Raw genomic sequence first — 14,285 nt, 5'->3', positions numbered from 1 at the left:
GATGTCCAGACTGCCCAGATGCCCCTAAGCTTTTCAGATGTAACTAGGCATTTGCTTATACTGCGTATGCCTATGACCGGTGCTGCAAATATCTGCTATTTATGCACCCCATAATATTTTCTCTGTTAGCTGCAAAATACGAAGGTGGTAAAAAAATAAGGTAACAAGACTTTCCATTGCATACATTTATTCCACTCATACATATACATATAATCAGCAGTATGGCCTTGATACAGATTATTTTTCTACATAATCCACATATTTGTCTAAACATTTGTTCCAAATGTACACCAAGGCATCTATCCCGACATAAAAGAAATCCATGTGAAGCACCTGAGGCCAGAAATGCTAGCTTGCTATACTTTGGTTGCAAATCATCTTCCACCCTGGTAAATCTTTCATGGTCCAAAGAGATGTAAATCACTCAGTGCCAGGTCAGGGCTCACACATGCGGTTGGCTCAGTGTGGTCTGACCTTTTTAATGCAGCAATATGACGCCTGTTCACAGCAACCCAGGTCATTTTCGACTAATTATCCTCCACAACTGGCTTAATGTAACAGCTGCAATCAGCATTTAAAGTATCCACCTTGGTGAATAAATTAACAAGAAGCATGCCCTTGTGGTCCCAAAGCAAGGTTGCCATGCACTTGTTTGCATATGTAGTTATTTCATATCATGAATGCTTGCTTCGTCTCCGGTGTTACATGATGCACCCATATTGCCTGTAATATGCTGCAGGAAGTGCACTTCTTCCTCATAGTACCGCGTCAAGTGCACCAGAGACAATCCCATCTAATTGGTTTTGTGAACTTCTGTGAGTTGCTTTGATACCCAGCGTGAACACAGAACCCACTAATGTGTCCAGTTCATCAGCAATATCACTAACTCGAATGTGTCTGTCCTCCTGAATCAGATCTTTAATGCTACACAAATTGTCATCTGTGGTGGATGTTCTTGCCTGGACGGATCACTGCTCATCTGTAATGCCATTATCAAAGGCTGTGCACCAAATCCAAACTTGTTTCCGTGACATGACGTTATCACCATAAACCTTGACAATCTGGCAATGAATTTCAGCTGCTGATGTTCCCTTTAGACACAGAAATCTGATAACACTACGTACACCACTGTTTTACCATGTTTCCACCAGCTCCGCCATCTTACAACTCATGATGGTATTACTATATATATTTTACTATATACATTTTTTGTCTATTATCCTGGTCTTTAAAATTTCATAACTTTTTCAAAAGTTGAACAGATATTATGTGAATATTATTGAGTATATTATACAACAAAGCATACACAGGGGTGATTCAGATGTGGATGAAGTAAGCATTGCTTCTGCTTATTTGGAAGTAGCAGCAATGTTCAGATATGGTAATGCAGCAGGAGGCGTCTGATATAAGTGGAGGCCTCCTGCATGCATGTGTGATCCTCTGATGAATCCGAAGATGCAGCATTGGATCAACTGCATCACCATCGGCCAGCTAAGTGTCCCATCAGGTTACACAGACTGGTCACTGCAGCTCCATTGCTGAGGCCATGAAATCTCTTTCGTAAGACAGAGATCATGGCTTCTGCACTCTGACAAAATGTAGGTGACATGCCTCAGTTGTTGCGTTCCTGACTTATTTCACTCATGTTCTAAGTAATTGCCTTGTTACTTAGCTTTGCTACCCATCCTGCAGGTCAGGTTTCCTGTTTATTCCTATTTGAGAATCTGATGCAGGGACGTCACCATCTTGGAGCATGTCAGCTGACTGCATTCCTCCAGTTAGAGTGCTTCTCACCCCAGCTGACAACAACCAATCAGTGACCTGAAATTCCTTTGTAAGGACTCTTCTGACAACCATCCCACGCCAGAGCAACAAATCTCTTCCCAGAGAATGATCCTCCTATCCAGCTCCTGCTCACTGCAAGCTGTTCAGCAAAGCCTGGCTCCTGAATGTGGTTCTTCTGTTCCATGGTACCACAGAATATTGCAAAAGTGTTGTATTGTGACCAGCCATTAATCTCTGATTTCAGTAACCTGCAGAGTTCACCAAAGTTCGAAGTCTGCAGTATCTTCAGCCCTAGCTTGTGCCTGTGTCTTTTCTGCTTAATCTCACTTCAGACTAATAATCTTCCAGTGAATTCATCTGTCTCCAGCTGGAAGGAGCCTGACTGCAGTGATAATAATAGACTTTCAAGCAATGCTACTGCATAGTAAGATCTTGTATCCTGGTGTGCTGAAAACACCTGAATTCCCAGCAGTTACATTTGATTCAGCAAGTACTCAGCTATATTTCTGCCCATTGTTTTAGCACCCAGCAGTTCTGACTCCTACCATCGGTATCCAGTTATCATTCGAGTTCTTTCCAAACTCAGCTATAGTCAGTCAAAGTAAAGCCTATCACAGTTCTCACTGTGTCCAGTATTACCTGAGATCCACATTGCTACACTCAGTTCAGTTACCATCCAAGCTGCATTATCAGTTCTGGCCCAGCCACAACCCACAGCCAGTCTTGTCCAGTTCCCAGTTGCAGTCTGGTTCAGAGACTTCACCGGTTCCAGTCGGATCCAGATACATCACTGTAGGGGCATTTTAACAGAGGAGGGGGCCCATGTGCACCTCCGGGTGGACCCCCTCCTCTGTACATCACAGTAGTCTCCAGCATTGTGAAGAAATCTACTGCGCATGCGTCTGTCATGTCCCGGATACCAATTTGGCTACTGCGCATGCGTGGCGGCCATTTTGGCAGCGATTTTTGACATGATGACATTGGACTCCAGAAAGGTAAGTATTAAAAATGTGTGCAGTGTGGATCCGCCTGGACCCAGGGGCCTGTGTGCAACGCACACATTGCACCCATTATAGAAATGCCTCTGCATCACTGCTTCCAGTCCGGTCCCAGGCATCTCTAGCTACGGTTTTGTCCAAAGACATCTCCTTTTCCAGATTGGTTCTGTGTCTCCCGCTCCAACACCGCCCTGTGTATTCTCACATTTCTACCCAGAGATATTCCGGTTTATGACCTTCTCAGCTCTAATCCGGTTTTAGCCTGGCCACAATCAACTGCTAGCTCTTCCTGCATTCATTCCTTTTCTGTGCCTATGACTTCCAGTATTCCATTCTGGTTCCTATTTAGTCTTGGCTGCTCCACCAGTGCCTCTGTCTGCCAGCAGCGAGTTACTCATTCACTATCCCACACACAGTGCATTCCCTTGATCCAGATCTCCATGAGCAGAACCTATGTAAGACCATCCAGCTCTCAGTCGAGCACCCCAGACTTCACTCCAGCCAGCGACTTGAAACCAGATCCACACATAAATACAAACCTGACATCAGTTTTGTGAAATAGAGACTTTCGCTGCCCCCTCCCTGCTTCCCAGGCTGCAGACTGCCAATCTCCTGACGTCTGCTGCAGCCATACTACTGTACATCTGATGATGCAGGACCGGGCCATACTGCACATGTGCAATGCCCTGCCCTAATGCGTTTCATCAAAGACTTCATTAAAGGTTGCTTTCCGGACGCTGCAGCATGATTAACATGCTGCAGGCCTTTGGGAGAGGAGGCTGACAGCATTACTCAAAATGGAGGTGCATTTTGGCGGCATGCCAAAGTCAGTGGCTGCGTTCTCGGATGCAGTTCCACTGGCCCCGGCAGCGTAGTTTTTCCGGACCTGAGGGTTACTCTACTCAGATGTTCAATGATGCGTCCGATGTTAGCGATGTTGATCCAGTGCTGCGTCTGCAGACACAGTCAGTAGATCAAGGCAGACAGCAGATATAAATGTGAGCTGACTGCTATTACATCCACATTTACAACCACTGTACTCTCTGGCCATGTAGATTGCAACTACATGCCCACACCACACCCTTTCTGTACTTTGGCCCACTGTTCTGGTATACATACCCACTGTCCATTCCATTCTGGGACTTGGCCACTAGACATACACAGTCACACAGCAGTCATAGGATAAAAAAAAAGCTAATTGTGACAATTGTGCATGTACATTACAAAATGCAACTTGTAGCACATTGCACTTATGTAGCACACTGAATAAGGCCCTATGACTAGCTAATTAACTTAATAAGGTATCAGTACTAATAAGCATTAATTTAAAATTAAGACATTAAAACGCTTCACTCCCAGATTACTTTAAACCGCTTTGGAGGGGTGTGCTGGGATGGGAACAATCAGAAGCCACAATATATGATACACAAAAATAGGGGCTTCTTACTAATACACTAAATATTGTGGCATGTACAAAGCACAGAGCATGGATAGAGATAAATGGCTTCATGGCAAACTCAAAATCTCACACACACACACACACACACACACACACACACACACACCTTACAGAGGTTCGGGTGTAGGGTCAATTTTTTACCTAGTGAGGTGTCTAAGATGACCTCCACTGTAAATAAAACCTGACAAATGTTCTCTAAAACAGAAGGTAGTCACATTTTGCAGCCATAAAACAACATTGCTTTATTATATAAAATTAAAATGGCAATGTATCACTTAAATTGGTGGGAATATGTAAAGTATTTCTTATATCTCCCTTTTTTACAACTATGCATATAGACCATTCCGGTTCCACTACTCTAGATCAACAGATCTTTATAAAACATATACAGTGCCACACTTCATCTCTGCTCTACTCCCACTTCAATTCCTCCTGTAACGCACTACAATTCTTGTTTCAATTGAAGGTTGAAAATGCCTTACAAATATACTACAGCATCTGGCCAGCAGATTACATAGCCAATCCGATCCTACTAATCATCAATGGTGTACATATAGTTGTGTTAGCAATAGGTAGAAGTATTTGCTGTTACTCCAACACAGTGAGGTGAGGCAGAGCCTTTCCTGTCATACTGTACTAACGTATACTCCAGAGTTTTAACTATATAAACTACAGGGGTGGTATTCATGTGACCGGCGGTCGGGAGACCGACATCACATGACCTCCTCTAGCATCCCGACCCCTCACTATCCCGCTGGTCGGCATGCCACGACACCCATAGAGTGGTAATAGAACCCGTGGCGACCGTAGGTTGCCACCGAGCCCGCAGCTTGGCGAGCGCAGCGACCCCGCAAGGGGCTTGCTGCACTCGCCTCTTCCCGCCGGGATCCCGGCGTCGGTAAGCTGACCGGTGGTCTCCTGACCGCCGGTCAGCCATGCTACACCCAAACTACAGTATATTAAAAATACAAAGAATCTATTAGAAATATTTTCTTGCATTATTCAAAACTCTGGAGTATAAAGTCTATGACAGGTGAGGCACTGCCTCACCTGCCTATCTCTGCACATCTCTGGTCAAAACTCACCAAATTTCCAGTAGTATATACTGCTGCAGCTGTGTATAATTCCCACATGAATCCTTATTGTGTGTAAATCTGGCTCTGGTACTAGTCAGTGCCTCCCGAGCCATTTACCTCATTGCATGTCCCTGCCCTAACAACCCAAAACATCTAGGGGTCTATTCATGAAACAGTGAAAAGAGTGGTGAAGTGAGCCAGTGAAGAAGTTGCCCATGGCAACCAATCAGTGTTGAGGTAACATTTCTAAAGTGCATTCTATAAAATTATATGTAGCAGCTTATTGGTTGCTATGGGCAATTTCTCCACTAGCTCTCCAGACAAATGGGACTGTCCGCCAAAATCAGGACAGTTGGGAGGTATGCACTATGGAATATTTCTCTGGCAGTACAGATGGCTGCAGCTTTCAGTGCAGAGGTTTTAGGAGAAGCTTGGTGTAAGAGCAGACAGGAATATGGGCCCTCATTCCGAGTCGTTCGCTCTGTATTTTTCATCGCATCGCAGTGAAATTCCGCTTAGTACGCATGCGCAATATTCGCACTGCGACTGCGCCAAGTAATTTTACAATGGAGATAGTATTTTTACTCACGGCTTTTTCATCGCTCCGGCGATCGTAGTGTGATTGACAGAAAATGGGTGTTACTGGGCGGAAACACGGCGTTTTCGGGGCGTGTGGATAAAAACGCTACCGTTTCCGGAAAAAACGCAGGAGTGGCCGGAGAAACGGGGGAGTGTCTGGGCGAACGCTGGGTGTGTTTATGACGTCAAACCAGGAACGACAAGCACTGAACTGATCGCAGATGCCGAGTAAGTCTGAAGCTACTCTGAAACTGCTAAGTAGTTTGTAATCGCAATATTGCGTATACATCGGTCGCAATTTTAAGAAGCTAAGATTCACTCCCAGTAGGCGTAGGCTTAGCCTGAGCAACTCTGCTAAATTCGCCTTGCGAGCGATCAACTCGGAATGAGGGCCATAATGTATGATGTGTATTGTAACTTAGCTACAAATTTTCAAGAATGTTTTGTCCTTACAAAGTAAACTGATTTATGAATTATTGGTGGGGTCCAAATATTAAATCGAATAATAACATATGTGACAAGTTCTAGTTGATATAGGAGCAATTTTATGAATGCCTGTAGAGACATTAATGCATTTATAATCTTGAAATTAGAAATATATAATAAAATGAAAGGGTTGCTTTACATGCAAGGAGCTACAGTATGACCTACAAATTCCGTTTCAGTAAGTAATAATAATAATAATAATAATAATATGTACATACAGCACCAGCATGATTTAAATTACATGAAAGATCTGAATGGAGAAGAATACTAAGAGGGAAACATAAAGGCAGTTAGTAAACCTGATGATGTAGAGCCAGAGGCGTATTGCGATGGAAAACCAGCCTGGGAAATTTCTGGAAGCAGCCCTAATGGGGGTTTAGTCTAATGAGGGGGGCAGGATCCCTTCTTATAGGGCCAGATTGTACGTAATTGCGGCCTTACTTGAATCTTTTGCTGCAGTTGTGTCTGAGACCAGGGGCAGATTGGAATCTAAAAGTAGCCCTGTAACATTGTGTAGAAGTGGCCTGACATGGCAGCATCAGATGGTAGAGTTGCTGTACTGCAGAGATGGAATAACATAATGAATGGGGACAATGCAGTGAAATGAGTGCGGTGGGCTGCCTGTTATGTGTGTCTGTGTGTGTGTGGGGGGGGGGGGGGGTCACATGATAACACACAAAATAGGCCCCACAGACATGCCAGCCTATCAGGAATTTTCCTGGAGAGCTGTATGGCCAATCTGCACCAGTGTAGAGCAGAGATGGGCAACCTGCTGCTCATCAGTTGTTGTGGCGCTACAAGTTCCAGCATGCCTTACCAGCTAATGACTTATTCTATTTTAGGCTAGCTGTCGTGGAGCCACAAATCCAGCCTGCCCTACCGGTCAGATTTTTCAAGGTAAGATGTCACTTGTAGTTCTCTGACACCCTAATTACTATCAAATAATCTATATTGTGGGACAGAAAAATTGTAGCACATCTCTTCTTTGCAAACTATTTTCAATTTAAATGATCACTTCTAAGTTTAGCTTCAGTCACTTATGTTTTTATTTTCAAAAAAAGATATTTGGATTCAATATTGAAATAAATGGATTTGTGCAATCAGTGAGAGAGCGGAACAATGACTTAAAACTAAACTCCGCCACACATTTAATTAACTACTAGGTTCGGAACTAACTTTATCAGACGTGCACCGAGGATGTCATTCAAAGCATTTGCATAATCCATTGGAGAAATTATATAAGCATGAACAAGCAGTTTTGTGCCAGAAGTTGATAGGAAAAGATAAATATGTTAAGGTTTGTTATTTCATGTTTTAATACAATAACTGTTGCATTATGGTAAGTACAATGTACTCCAGTTGTCTATGTTTACTGTGAAAGGCAAATTCTATATAGTTTATAAATTCTATAATTTACCATGACTCAGAGCTATGGATGCTGTGCCCAAATCACATAACGCAATACCCATTATTCTATTCATGTTGCTGATATCATAACACAACCCGATAGGTGATGTAAAGGTGTGTTGTGTTGTTATCATACTTTACCAGGTAAGGTCTGATCCTTCCGCTCTGCTTCAGGTCTCTTTATTTTCTTACTGCACCAGAGAAATAAGGATGATTATTTCATTTGCAAAAAAATATTTCAAATATATTTTCTTGATTCAAGGAAACTATTCCTCAAATAATATTGGTTCATAAAAGACATATAAATGGCTTAACGTAGAACCATAGACTTTGACAGCAGATAAGAACCACTTGGCCCATCTAGTGTGTCCCTTTTTTACCATATTTATACCTCAGTTTGTTCAATGCCCTTTCTGTGAAGTTATTTCTCCTCAAATTTTCCCTGAACCTCCCCCCCAGTTTCCGTGCATGCCCTCGTGTTCTAATACTTCTCTTCATTTGAAGAATGTTTCCCTCCTGGACTTTGTTAAAATTCTTGATATATTTGAAAGTTTCAATCACGTCCCCCTTTTCACTTCTCTTCTCCAAAGTATACATATTGAGATTATTTTAGAGTTTCTGGGTAAATTTTGTGATGTACTGTATGCCAAGCACCATTTTTGTTGCCTTTGTACAGTCTGTAATGTATTAATATCCTTTTGAAGATGCGGCCTGTAGAATTGAACACAGTATTCTAGATGAGGCCGTACCAATGGCATACTGTATACAGTGGCATTATTCTTTCTGCTGCCGATTCCTCTCCTGTGCAGTCAAGCATCTGACAAGCCATCCTCCTTGCTTTGTTACATTGCTTACCTACCTTTAAGTCACAGGTAGTTAATTAATATATTTACTTTGGATTTTTGAGATCCAAGTGCATGATTTGGCATTTTTGGGCATTAAACTGTACTTGCCGTGCTCTTGACCATTCCTCTAGTCTACCTGGATCATCAATAATTTGTTGTACCCCTCATGGTGTGTCTACCCTGTTGAATACCTTTGTGTCATCTGTAAAAAGCCATACTTTCCCTATAATGCCATTTGTAATAATACCAATAAAGATATTAAAAAGCACTGGGGTACTCCACTGGTAACATTTCCCTCCTGTGAATACACTTCATTTACTACAGCCCTCTGTTTTCTATCCTGCAACCAAGATCTTATCCATTCAACCATCTTAGTCTCCAATCCCATGCTTTCAAGTTTATTTAGCAGTCTGCAATGTGTCAAAAGCCTTACTAAATTCTAGATAAGCTATATCTATGGCCCCACCTTTATTAATTACTTTTGTCACACAGTCAAAAGTCAATAAAGTTTATTTGATATGATCTCCACCCCAGTGAATCCATGCTGTTTGCGATCCTGTAAACTGCTGGATTTGAGATAATCTACTACTTTCTTTTAAGAGTGTTTCTATCAATGTCCCTACTACTGATGTAAGGCTCACTGAGTCTGTAGTTGCTTGCATCTTCCTTGCTTCCACTTTTGTGCAGTGGGACTATGTTCGCTCTTTTCCAGTCCTCTGGAATTACTCATGTAGCTAGTGACTGGTTGAATAATGCTGCTAATGGTGTTAGCAGCACTCCATTAAGCTCTTTTAGTATCCTTGGATGTATCCCATCTGGCCTCATTGATTTATCCACTTTCTGCTTTGAGAGTTCTGTTAGAACCTTCTCCTATGTAAATGTACTTGTTTTATTTTTCTGAATATCCCTGCAAATTAACTGTGGCCCCTTCCCCTCTCTTTCAGTAGTGAATAATGAGCAAAACTAATTATTAAGATGATCTGCTATTACACTGTCTCCCTTAACAAGGCTCCCAGTCTCTGTCTTAAGTCTTATTATTCTGCCTTTTGGTTTTCTCCTTTCGCTTATATGCCGAAAGAAAGTTTTGCCTCCTTTACCCACTGACTGGGACATTTTCTCCTCAGCTTGTGCCTTTGCACATCTGATTACTTTCTTAGTCTCCTTCTGTCTAACAAGATATATCTCTTAGTCTTCATTATTTTGTGTCTGCTTATATTTCTTAAATGCCATCTTTTTTGCTTTCATAATACTTGCTACTTTTTTCACAAACCACACTGGCTTCCTTTTCCTTGTGTTTTCTCTAACACTTTTGATACAAAGGTCTGTTGCCTTTTATATTGCACTTTTTACTGTTTCCCACCTCTCCTGCACTCCTTCCAAGTTCCTCCACTCTGCCAAAGAATCACTTACACATTTTCCCATCCCTACAAACTCAGCCTTTCTAAAATCTAACATCTTTATTTTTGTATGGGTTGAGTCACTAGATCCCAGGTTTTCACCCACTTTTATGTCAGATATTCTGTCTGCATTTGTAAGTATTAAGTCTAATATTGTGTCTTTCCGAGTGGGCTCCCTCACCAATTGCTAGAGGGATGCTCCCTGCAAGGAATTCCGAATGTTTCTACTTCTAGTGGAACTAGCAACAGACACCTACCAGTTTACATCAGAAAGATTAAACACTCCCATGATTATTACCTCTTTTTTTAATGCCATTTTAGTGATGTCCTGAAATAGGTTCTTGCCCAGTTCCTTTTCCTGACCTGGCGGCCTGTATATCACCCCAATATGAAGAATCGACTTCTCCCCTGTTTCTATGGTCACCCAAAGGGTTTTTTCTTCAATACTTTGTATTAAAGTAGTATTTATTCTTTTTTTTATATACATTGCTACCCTTCCTCCAAATCTTCCCATTCTGTCCTTCCCAAATAAAGTATGTCCTGGTGTATACAAATTCAAACGGTAATCGTTTACAGAGATTATTCACACCAACAAAAAATATAACCGTTTATTTTACAGGAACTCCAGTAATTCAACTGTTATGGTGGCATGGCTTAGTATCTATCGCACAACTCTTAAATCAAATTTTGTATCATTTAGAGTACAGCTTCCCATTTTGCAACAAATTACATCGATACAAATGTTACACTATCTACAAAAGAAATCCTGACAAAATGCGTGTGTGTGTGTGTATAAGTTGTAACACTGTAAGGGTTCAAGGTGCCATTTCCTGGGGTAAATGGCAGCACGCAGCAGCTGAGGAACCACACAAGTCCAGTTTCTGGTACAACTGGCCCCTGCCAGTTTTATTATACAGAAAATAAAACAAACACCAAAAGAAAATACCTTTCCTGTCCGGCACTAACTAAACACAAGATGTTCCTAACTATCACTAAACAAAAACACAGAGTTCTCCAGTAAACACTGTATAGCTCACTTGTATCAGGAAGCGTGTTTCTCTCACAGAAATCCTGCAGTCTTCCCAGGCAGTCTGCACACCCTAATCAGGCCAGCAGCTCTATAACACTCTTACACAGCTGAAAGCCTGATTAGCCTTCTGTGAGGCCAAAGACCCGAACTGGGTTCAATGTCTGGAACTCGCCTTATCTCTCTCTCATGGCCCTTATCCAGCTTTTCCAGCAAACTGAAAAGGTTCTAACAAAACAAAAGCATTTTCCTAGAAGTTTTCATTTTCTAAAACATGTAAGACAAGAACCTGGGACAAACATACCTGCCCTCAAACACTATCCCAGTGTTCTTGTCACAATATATACACACACACACACACACACACACACACACACACACACACACACACACACACAGGCAGTATCAGCAGGGAATGTGCTGGGAAACAGGTGATATTGTCTGGCTGGAGGTATCCCCCATACAGAAAAGAAAAGGGCTGTGTGAACACACCTAGAGACTGTCCTGTGGATATAGAGTCAAGGTGTGTGGGATAAACTCGACAACTATTGAACTGATTTTGATGGATGTAGTGCAGGGACATAACAGTTAAATTGTGTAGGGGAGTGAGACAGGCTCCTGGCACTGAACGCCTCCACCATTTGTGCTTCCCCAGTCTCTGACCTCACTGCACGTCACTGCCGGTACTGAGGAGCCACTCAGTGTTGTAGGGTGCAGTGCGCTGAGGGAACTAATATGCTTTGCCTGTCACCTATATGTCCCTAACTACGGTGTAGCAGACTTAGGCAGGCGATCCCCCTCCCTATTACCTGTGTGGGTCTTTGTAAATTAAAATTTTTCTAAATGACAGGGGGGCACATGCCTTGGTGCCCCTCTGTATCTGCCTATGCATGCATACTTTGTTGCTGCGTCACTACCACTACACACCCAATAAAGACTAAATGTGTGCAAGTGAGACATATTCAAGCCTACGTCTATAGCACTCCCAGTCCCACGGGCACTCTGCGAGTGGGCTACTTGTGCGTCAGACGTGTTCATACTATCTTTAAGAATTTTCATATTACATCATCTACGCACTTTTGTTAAGATATCTGTTTTTCAACATTATTTCATTACTAAAATAAATATTACTCAAATAATGAACTAGAAGATATTAAGACAGGCGAGTAAACTAAAAAATGGTAACGAAAAAATGTATCATTGAAAAACATTATTAATAACATGGCAACAACAGGCAGGTACTGCTAGTATATATACACACACAGCCTAACCTTAACCCATCCCCCTACTGCAGGGGTGGGCAATAAGCGGCCCTCCAGCTGTTGTAGAACTACATATCCCAGCAATAGCTTTGCTATTTGGCCATGCTAAAACTGTTCCCTGCAACAGTAAGTATGGCCAAAGAGCAAAATTATTGCTAAGATATGTAGTTCTACAACAGCTGTCGGGCCACTTATTTCCTATCCCTGCACTAAAGTGAGGTATAGGATTAGGGTAAGGCAGAAGAGGGTTAAGCTCTAGGGGGAGGGTTTGGGTTAGGCACTAGGCGGAGGGATAGGCTGTGGGGGGAATGGGTTAGGACCTAGTGCCTAACCCTAAGCTTCCCATCCCGTAGCCTATGCCTAACCATCCCCATAGTGCCTAACCCTCACCTCCAACAGCCTAACCTACAGTATACCCATCCTTAGTGTCTAACCCTCCTCCTACTGCCTAATGCTCCACTCCCATAGTCTAACTAACCTTCCCCTAGTCCCTAACCTTCCCATTTCAAAGATTTACCATAACCCCTCCGCCTAGTGACAACCCTAACCCTAGTACCTAAACCCTCCCCCTTCCACAGCCTAACCATAACCTTCCCTGAGTGCCTAACCACAACCTTCCTATTGGGCAGCCTAACGCTAACTTTCCCATGCTGCACCCTAATCCTAACTTTCCCATCCCACAACCTATTCCTAACTCATCCAGTACCTCCCACAGACTAAACCTAAACCTTCCCCTAGTGCCTAACCCTAACCTTCCCTTGCAATAGACTAATCCAAACCATTCGCTCCCTGCAGAATGTCGACATTTCAAATGTCAAAAAATTATGAACATGTTGACTTTCCTCAGATGTTTAAACATCATAACTGTCGATATTGTGATTGTCGACATGGTGACAGCATCCCCAAAGAAAGATATAATACAAATGATGGTAAAATGATGTTCTGCTACAGAAACAGAAAAAGACTAGTATGTCATCAAGGCAGAAATGTACAAATTCTGTAATTAGAGGACACGTGTTGTATAACCACAATGAACTTTGTTGTTTACAAGTTTAAAGCACATACGTACAGCATATAAAAAGCACTTGTGTGTCACTGTCTTACTTTCTTCCAGAACAATTGTACACACAGTTGTACTACAAGTCACAATTATAGATTGCCAGGTCAGTATGGTGAAGTGATGAACTGCACTATGTCAGGATAACACTGACTTTATTTAGCAAAATGTTCACTTACTGTATTATATAAATACCTACAATAGATATGTCATTGTTTGACGTGTTCCCTGTACAACACGTACAGGGAACACGTCAAACAATGACCCAAAGGTTTTTAGACTTTTACACACGGTGTTGCTAGGTAACAAGTATCAGTTAATGCACTCCCTAGCATTTGATATAAAGTCACTGTGACACTAAAATTGTATTTTATTGAATTTTGCTCATCACGTGTTATTACATTAAATATCATCTGTTAAAAACATTTGCAAATAAATGATAGAAGATAAAGATATTTATTATAAAGCTGTAACGATGAGAGAACAGTTTTTTTCTATACACTGCAGACTTACCATCAAAAGGGAGATGGGGGGGGGGGGATTAGTACAATTACCCACTCGCCAGATACATTATTTAAAAAGTAAATTGGTCACTGTGTAGGTGGTTTGAGGTGCCTTGGGTAGTGCACCTCCTCTTTTCTTCTTACTTTGCCCTGGTTAGCTTGTTGGTGGGGGCAATAATGACCAAGGGGTCCCCGCCATGCAGGTTTTACAAATATGTTTGGTGCCAGACCAGTTATATTCACAGAAAAAAAACCTGTCTTTATGTATTCTTCCTTTAGCACATATCTTGGATTGCAATAAAAGTAAAATGAGGATGGCCAACCCTTTCATTGCTCCATCACATGACTTGTAGAACAATACAAATATGGTTTCAGCAAGATGTAGCATAAGGCCTTACTTTCTC

At 42.0% G+C, this 14,285-nt stretch overlaps 1 long non-coding RNA gene across 1 annotated transcript in view; it reads left to right on the top strand.

The window, feature by feature from the left end:
- The window catches only part of LOC135050726 (uncharacterized), a 200,380-nt gene that overhangs the window by 132,725 nt on the left and 53,370 nt on the right, over positions 1–14,285 (top strand). The window contains exon 2 of the long non-coding RNA XR_010241770.1: positions 7,226–7,280. This is a non-coding gene — a long non-coding RNA (uncharacterized LOC135050726). The remainder of the gene's footprint in view (positions 1–7,225; positions 7,281–14,285) is intronic.

The sequence above is a fragment of the Pseudophryne corroboree genome, chromosome 2 (assembly GCF_028390025.1).
Source record: "Pseudophryne corroboree isolate aPseCor3 chromosome 2, aPseCor3.hap2, whole genome shotgun sequence".
In the NCBI taxonomy this organism is placed as follows: domain Eukaryota; kingdom Metazoa; phylum Chordata; class Amphibia; order Anura; family Myobatrachidae; genus Pseudophryne; species Pseudophryne corroboree.
Note: the sequence above shows the minus strand (reverse complement) of the source record. Positions and strands in the feature narration are given on the sequence as shown.